The 8,610-nt window shown below is 43.2% G+C and overlaps 1 long non-coding RNA gene across 1 annotated transcript; it reads left to right on the forward strand.

Moving 5' to 3' along the window:
- Positions 1-3,903: 3,903 nt before the first annotated feature.
- Positions 3,904-7,527, forward strand: LOC123035848. The gene is made up of 2 exons (XR_006417047.1): positions 3,904-4,127; positions 4,685-7,527. It is a non-coding gene; the product is annotated as an uncharacterized LOC123035848 (long non-coding RNA).
- Positions 7,528-8,610: the final 1,083 nt, after the last annotated feature.

Genomic DNA, 8,610 nt, shown 5'->3' on the forward strand with positions numbered 1-8,610 from the left:
AAAGTGGGTTTTAAACAAGTGCAATCCTTTTTTGTTACCTGACTTCTGTGAATATTTTAATTTATAATTCTATTAAAAAAAATACAAATAGTACAACTTTTGAGAGCCAGTGTGGTATAGTTGTTAAGAGCATGGATCTGGGATTCATGCAATCTGGATTCTCATCTCCGTTCAGCCATGGAGCCAAATGGGTGACTTTGGACCAGTCACAGACTCTTAAGCCAGGCTGTATCACAAGGTGGTTGTTGGGATATGATTGAGAGCAGCAGGAGGAGAATGATGTAAGCTTTTCTTTTTAAAGAAAGGGCAGGATATAAATCTAATAAATGAAATGTATCTTCAAAAAAGATAAATATAAGCCTTGGATCCATTCCATAAATCATCTGTATAGGAAAAAAAGCTGTTACAGATGTTTCCTTTGCTTTACAATGCTGCCTCTTGCCCTCCTCCCTAATCCTTTTTTAACTTTAGTAAGCAAGTCTGAATTGAAACATTCAAGTGACCTCCTCCCTCTTTCTGAAACAGGAGCTCTGAACACGTGATGCCAAACTGCAAAATGGGTATTAGCCACTTAAAATGGAGCATAATAGCATTCAAATTATTTCTGGACAGTAAGACAACTTCATGCACACTTAGATTTTTTTTTGGTTGATATTAAAAGATCTCATGGACAAATTGTGCAGGAGAAGCTTACCTGGATATAAAAGCTAGAGATTACAATCCTCAAATGAAGTTTAAGAATGCCCACCCTGGGATCCTACATTAGCAACTCCCAATATTGTTCAGCCTAATTGAAACAATATACAATCTTTCAGCATTTTGCTTGCTTTGTAATTTTGCTTGCAATTCATATGCAAGGATGCCTTATGGGAAATGATGAATTGCTCTATTTGTCAAATGAATCGCAGGTTGAATTTTCATAACATGTCAATTTCATCAACTTCCTGATGAGAATGTAATGGCTATTTTGGTCCATAAGAGCTCACACACAGGAGAAAACATTGCCTGCTGTTCAGGCCAACCCAAAGCTTATCATGGTGTTCTACTATTTTTAAAATCTTTTTCCAAGCTTGTTTCTCTTCAGCAGTTTTTAAAGCTCTGTACTCAGATGCATAGCCCCTAATGACAAATAATTGCATTATCCCACTTCTCTTGGTAAAGAAATTTTAACTGCATATACTTTGGTGCAAACTGGCAATGCAGTTTTGGTTCCAGAAGTGCTTTGTGAGATTGCTAAAAGCCTGGCTTAACCTTGGGAGTTGCACAAATATACTAACAGCAAAATATACTGTTGAAGAAACAGGTGTCCCTGCAGAGTTTGTTACACATCTTTCTAAAATCTGCCAAAGCTACTTCATCCATGCTGTTCAGCAACAGGCTGCATCCCATATTTATACGGGTGTCACAGAACATTAAAGGCCCCTATGGACCATAGGGTAGTTCAGATTCCCAGATCCCAGGCTGGAGGCAGTGCAATGATCATGGAGCTGGGAACGGGACCTTCATGCCCACTTCGCTCGCCCCTGCAACCAGCATGGGAAGATCATGCCAACTACCCTTTGACATCAGAAAAGCAAACTCGGAGAGGGGTTAAAGGGCTTGATAATCTCTTCTGTTACTCATTGCATGCTCCTGTGTCCAGGTGGGGATGATGGGCATCCCACTAATGCTGTGCCCCTTGTGTTAGTCCAGTAGTTGCATCACATGTAGCAAAGCTGCCATGATTGGTCACTATCAGAGGCAGCAAGCCCATGTGTGCCCTTTGCTGGGGAACTTGAGTGAATAAACGCATCCCACTTGTGGGTCTCCTGTGGGCAGCTGGTTGGCCACTGAGTGGGCAGGATGCTGGACTAGATGGACAACTGGCCTACCAGCAGGACTCCTGGTTACCTCCTTAATGAACTTCAGTCATGTTGTTGAGTTGGGAAGCTCACACACACGGACGACCATGCAAGAAACCAGTGGTAATGGGCCAGAATCCAGCCAAGGAACAAGGCAAGGCAGGCCTGTAGTTTTCTGGAGGAAGGAAGGAGGCAGCCGTGCGGCTGAGCCTCAGGCTGGAAAGAACTGTGGTGTGAGTTTGGCTTTCTACTTGTCTTAATGGAAACCGACATCAGGGCTGTACAGGAAAAGCAAGTCCTCCTTCCATGATACTTGCTTACCATCAGTGCTGTCTCCCGAAGAATCAAGAGGCTGACATTTTCTACCTAAATGGCCTAGTATTAGAAAGCAAACCAACACCTGGAATGAAATATCCTTCTGAATAAATAGTAATAGAAGGAATAGTCCTTAGCTCTAATACATCTTCAGTAGTGCTATTAAATGAAGGCAAGCCTAAGTTTTCACTGGAAAGTTCTCTTCATGAAATAATTTTTATTTCTCAAATAAAAACAAGGCATAAAATCTTTTTAGAGACATTGGATTCTCCCAGCAGGGCTCCTACATGTGGTGATGCTGTGGTTTGTTAGCATCTCTTCTGCTTGCTGAAGTCTGTCCAATTTTTTGGACATGCCTCTGCTATCTAAGCCAAGCAGAGGACCTCTCATCTAGTCGAAGTTAAAGCAGGGTGGGGGAGAGAAGTGAGGCCGAACACAGTAAAGTACACAGATTCCTGAAATGGAAAAGAACAAAAAGATGGTGGCAATAATAGTCATGCTTTTCTTCCAAGGTGTCTCCATTCTTAAAGTTTCTACTGAACTTTCAACCTCAGTGGGCTGTTTTAATGCTCTTTTATTTGGGAGTTCAGTAGAGAGTCATAGTAACAGCTTTTTGGCTGTAGAGCAAAACCGTGAAATATTTGGGCTACTCTTATCTGTCTTTCTGCATGAAGAAGTTGTAACAGGATATATTTCTTGCCTGCTGAGCAATACTTCCACCTGGTAAACAGTGCCGTTTTGGAGCTGGAAAATACCCAGACTTTAAACAGAGCAGATACTCCTGCTCTGAGAAATAGAAAAGCAGGCAACTTTTTCTTTTCATCACCGATTGGTGCCCATCAGGATGCTGAAGCAGCCTCCAGTTTATATCATGAGGGTATACTTCCACCCTTGCTTTGAGGTTGGAATCTACTCCCCCAAGGAAACAATCACATTGCACAGGGGAGAACCAATTATTGTGTCTGGAAAGCATATGGAAAGCACCTCTTCCCGCTCCAGGGGACGGATGATGTGCTTTCAAGCGGTGGCCTTCACCCCTGACTTTCAGGTGGACGCTGAACTGCTGCGTTGCAAGTCGAAGCAAAGCTGTTCTTGTCTGCATGCAAGCCCCACTCTATACCCTGAGCTCTCATCGCGTGTAGAGAAGGCTGAATGTCTGATCACATCTGAGCACTCCAGTTTGTGCCCAAGAGAATGTTCCTTTGCTTTTAATAGCGGCATAGTAGGAAGTGGCTTGAGAGACATGTTTTGTCCTGTTTCTGGTCTGGTCTGTATGTGCAGCAGAAGAGAGTCGGGAGGCTGAACTATAGCTCTTCAGGCTGCAGGTGGGGTGGCACTTCTGGAACCCTCTGCATATCAAATCACATCAAATTAGCAAGGGGTTTTTTTCCAGTTTAAAGAACTGCCTCCTCAAAAGTCTGGAAGATAGTTTTTCACATGGACTTCTCATGATCTGATAGTTCTTGTGAGTCAAAAGTGGCAGAAAACACTCAAAAGGTGACTCTCCTTTCTGCCTGCCCCCCAGTAGTTTTGCTGATAATTCCATCCTGGAGCTCTTGATCCTACTTCATGTGTAGGATGGATTGTCATCTCTGCAGAGGAGGGCCCAACTGGCTGCCAGCACACGCACATACGGCCTCCTGTGCAATATAGGATCGCTCCACCCAAGCAGACGGAGGCAGGAGTTTTGTTTTCTTTTTAGGGACCATCTTGACACGTGTAGATGGATGCAAAGAGATGTGAGGTGTGACAGTGGACTGAAAAGGGACTGAAGTTCACGGAGTGCTTGCTTTCATCTCCAGTCTACCTCATCTACCTCCCCCGCCCCAAGAAGTTCTCGGGATTCTCCAATTTGTCCAAGAGGAGCTCGTTTAAAGAGGGAGGCAATTTAGACTGAACCTGTTGAAGTGGCAGAAGAACATGTTTTCATAGAGGGACAGTGCTACTCTTGATGGTGCCACCAATCCATAGGTATGCTCTGCAGGCTGAGTGCACTAATCTAGAGCAGTTGGTGTGTGTGTGTGTGTGTGTGTGTGTGTGTGTGTGTGTGTGTGAGAGAGAGAGAGAGAGAGAGAGAGAGAGAGAGAGAGAGAGAGAGAGAGAGAGAGAGAGAGAGAATTTCCTGCTTTAATGTGGCCGCTTCAATAAGAGTTGCAACTGATTTGACAAAATATTTACGGAGTTTATTATTCATCTCACTTAATCCACCATCTGCACTTAAAACATTTAAAGAATGCTGCATGTCAATGAGACTTGCCTAGAAAGCTGATCAATTTAATTGGGTTCTGAAATCATTGAACTTCAAGCCTCTGTAAGGCATTTCAAGTGTCTGGAAATGCATCTTTTCTCTCCCTCCCCTGCCCCCCCCACTCCCTCCCTCTGTGTTTTAATGACAGCATTTATCCAAATTACTGGACAGGGGAAAGAAGGGGGATGTAAATGAGGCTTTGAACCCAAAAGATTTGCCTAATTGGAAGCTTTAATAACTGGAAATGCTCTTCCTTTATTTTCATATTTACATTCCCCAGATGAGCAGCAACAGAACAACCTAAAGCAGCAAGAGTGAAAGCAGAATGCCAGGCATCTCAGCAAGCCAATGGACCAATTCACATGATATGACAACCCATCAAACGTTAATTTACCCCTTGAGGAGCTGTGATGTGCACCAGCTGCCATCAAGAATCTGCAACCATTGTGTCACGTGAAACCAGCTAGCGGGAGAATATCTGAGGATTAAACAATCCATGTGTAACCCTACAACAGGTAGTAGGTTATAAAATGGTGCCTGATCCTCAAGAAATGGGTTTGCATTATGCAACAACCCTCAAAAGTGCCAGGGCAGAGTTGTACATTCATAATGTGGCGGAAATGTGCTGCAGCTCCTCAAGAGTAAATTAACCCTTGATGGGCTGCTGTGTCATGTGCACCGGCTCTTTCCCTGCTCTGTCCCACTATGCTGAAGTGAGGCAGATATGAAATGGTGCCCAGGTACTCTTAATATCTGTGGTTCAGTGGTGATGGTCTTATGGGATTGTAAATGGGTTTTGCCTTGGTGCATGCTCATTTATTGATGATTGCAGAAGTAACTTACATATGCGAATGTTCTTCAGACACAATGTACATTTTGATCATCACCGCAGCTGGGTTCTGGCCGTTGCCAGTGGCTATTTTGAATGTTCAAACTCTAGTGGGCAGTTTCTGTATCTTATGTCATGGGAGCCCAGTGAGGGTTTATGCAAGGGCTAAACAACCCCTCCATAAGCTAACGGCTGTTTTAGGGTTTTGTGAGGGTTGCTTAACCCTTGCATAAGCCACCCTCTCTGCTTTGCACAACACGATAAGCCACAGCAACCACTGATAAGCCACAGCAACCACTCAGGGTGGTTTAAATATTCAACACGCAGCAAAAATGTGCCACAACCTGCCCATCTCACACACAAAGTGTTGAATTCGTTAGGTGATAAGCATGCATGTGTAAACCAGGACTTGTTTTCAGGCAAATCAGTCTGCTTTGACTGAGGTCATTGGGAAGGTTCTGTAAGCTAGTCAGTTTGTTTTCAAAATCTGAAGTATTTTTAGTTTCAGAAATAGCATGATCGGCTGTGAAAGAAATGCCTTGGCATGTGTTCTTCAGAAACTGTTGGTGTGAGTAATAATAAGCTCTGATCTACTTATAGCACTGCACTTTGATTTTATGGAGGCATTCAAAATCCAAATTCATCTTCAGATTTTATGATAAGGTACCTTTCATGGTCATCAGTAGAAATGGGACCCTAACAAATCCCCTGGCCTGAAATTCCACTCAGTGGTCCAGTTGAACAATGCATTAGAGAAACATCCATAAGTTGTTGTTACGTTTCTGTACCACCCATAGCAAAGCTCTCTGAGCGATTCACAACATTTAAGTCACCCATCCAGATTTCAACCAGGCCTGACCCTCCTTAGCTTCCAAGATTAAGCAGGATCAGGCACTTCAGGCTATAAGGAAGCTATACTTGTCTGCAAAATAACTAAAAGGCCAAGATATAATCAAAAGAATGTACAATATTTCCCTTGCTGTGCTTAAAGACACTGGGGTGAAGCTCACTGTGGCTTATCTAAGTGGCCAGTTGGCTTTTGAATATTCAAGCCATGGCCAAGGTTGTTGTGTCCTGAACTCCATGTTTTTGGTGTGGTTAACAAGCCCCGCAGAGCCCATGAGCTGTTTTATGAATGTGAGTGACTTGTTCGTCATGCTGACAATCCACCGTTTCTGTGTTTCAGTGTCATAAAATATATCCACAATCAGCTTTCAGAAATGTAATGTTTAGAAGCTACTGTGGAAAGTAGCACTGGATGCTGGGACATGACAAGCACTGTTGTGCCAACCGTTTTCAGAAGGTACCTTCCCCAGAAAAGTTCTGAGATCTTCTGTTTCTTATTCATTCACTTCCAAGTCATGAAAGGCCATTTCATCCATTTTTTCCCCTTTGATGTGATGGCTGCCTTCCTTCTCCTCTCCACATTGCCCTGGAGAGATGCTAGGCAGGCATCACTGCAGAAGGTACAAATTTGGGACCAGGCTGCCAACACAGTGAACGTTGTTGCCAATTGCTGTGGACAGTCCAAGAAACCAAAAACCCTTGGGAGAAAGAGAAAGCAGTTGTCCTATGAACCGTCTGATGGTGAATTCTGATTGTGAGAAACGGTCGGAGGATTTCTCCTGCTCATGAAATTGTTCATCCAGTTTATCTGTCCACAAATTTGGTAGAGAATTTTCAGAGGGCATTTACTTTACACCTCTAGATTATGCACACTTATATGTTTAGATTTGAAGAGTCAGTATTTGAACACCGATTTTCTGTGATCTTTTTACAATTCTTCTTGTATTTAGTTTTCCATAGCTTCAGAGATGATCAGTTTGCAAGGGTGGCAAGAAGGAATGTGTATAGCATGGATCACATGGGCTCTAAAGTATCTACCTCTGTGTCTCAAATACAGAGCACATTGATAGAGATCTCAGTTTTCTGGGCCTAATTCAGTCCTGAGGATGAGAGAGTCTTTGTGGCTGCACTGAAATTGTGGAACTCTGTGGCCAGTGGCTGGCCCTTTCTCTTCTGGTGTTTTGCTACACAGCAAAGACCGTCCTGTATGGTCTTTGTTTTACCAAGTGTTTATTTATTCAATGCCTACTTTATCCACTGTCTCTGTATTCTGTCTTAGGCCTCTGTTTTATCCACCTGACTCAGTTGCTATTATATTGTACATTGTAATTTCTTTGGAATTTGTTGGAACTGAATTTTACATTAGCCCTCCTAAAAAGCAAGTACAAGAAGGCTGGAATATAAATGTTTGTCTAAATAAGAAACAAAATAAATCCCTTAGTATGATGCATCAGGTTTGAAATCCACTGCTATCTCCATGGAAATGTGACATTGCTGTTGGGAATCGCACAAGCAATGTTAATAGAATGAGAGACTAATAATAAAAGGCAGGGTCTAACTGGCACTGTGCTAGATTTATCTTAAACAGTCTCACTCTGTTTTGGGAAATTTCTGGCGCAATCCTGGACATGTCTAAGCAGAAGTGAGTCTCACTGCATGAAATGGGTTTATTCCCAGAAAAGTGGATTGTGCTTGTCGTTCCTAAGGAACTTCATTTGAAAGAAGAAGAAGAAGAATAGTCATGGCAAACTTCCTGGAAAGACACCTGGCTCACCACTAGTGTTTCCGTAATGTGCAGGCAAATGCTGACTTTGTCAATCCAGGGAACACTCTTCATTCCTGGAGTCCAACTTTACAGAGATCTGTAAGAGGACAGTCTCTCTTTGAAGCTTCCTCTATTTGAAAAGCTGTCCCATCCAAGCCTGGCTTTAAAATAGGGATCCTATGAAGAAAGAGCAGGGCCCTGAAACATAGAAACATACAGCAAGCCAGAAGGGGTCTCCTGGGCCATCTAGTCTGACCCCCGCCTCCAACCGGCTCCACTTATGACATGCCCACCATGTCAGTGTTCAGCCTATCCTTGAACACCCTCCCCGCCGATGGGGCTTCTAGTTGCTTATCAACAGCCAGCACCTCTGCAACAGATTGAGCAAGGCACAAGGCATCTATTTAAATTTCCCTAAGTATTTAATCTATTTAAATTCCCTAATTAGCATCCACACATAGAAATTAGCATATGCAGAATATATGCAAGCTAGCTTTCTGTGACAAATTGGCTTTGCTGGTGATGTGTAAATGCCCCTCCCAGGAGAGAGAAGTTTAACTAGCATTCACTTTGAATGGAAGTTGCCTGCCCAGGATCTTCTGTGGACAGGGTGCATTCTGGGCAGAGCTCCTCAAGAGACAAAGTGTTCCACAAGGAGCTCCCCACAGATACGTTTGACAGCCACTGGACTAGGAATTTCTTTCTAGAAGCAAAACAGATCCTAGAGTAACTGACTTGTAATCAGCCCCCTCTGGGTGTGTGTCTG

The sequence above is a fragment of the Varanus komodoensis genome, unplaced genomic scaffold, assembly GCF_004798865.1.
Source record: "Varanus komodoensis strain SLA01 unplaced genomic scaffold, ASM479886v1 scaffold7_3, whole genome shotgun sequence".
NCBI lineage: Eukaryota > Metazoa > Chordata > Lepidosauria > Squamata > Varanidae > Varanus > Varanus komodoensis.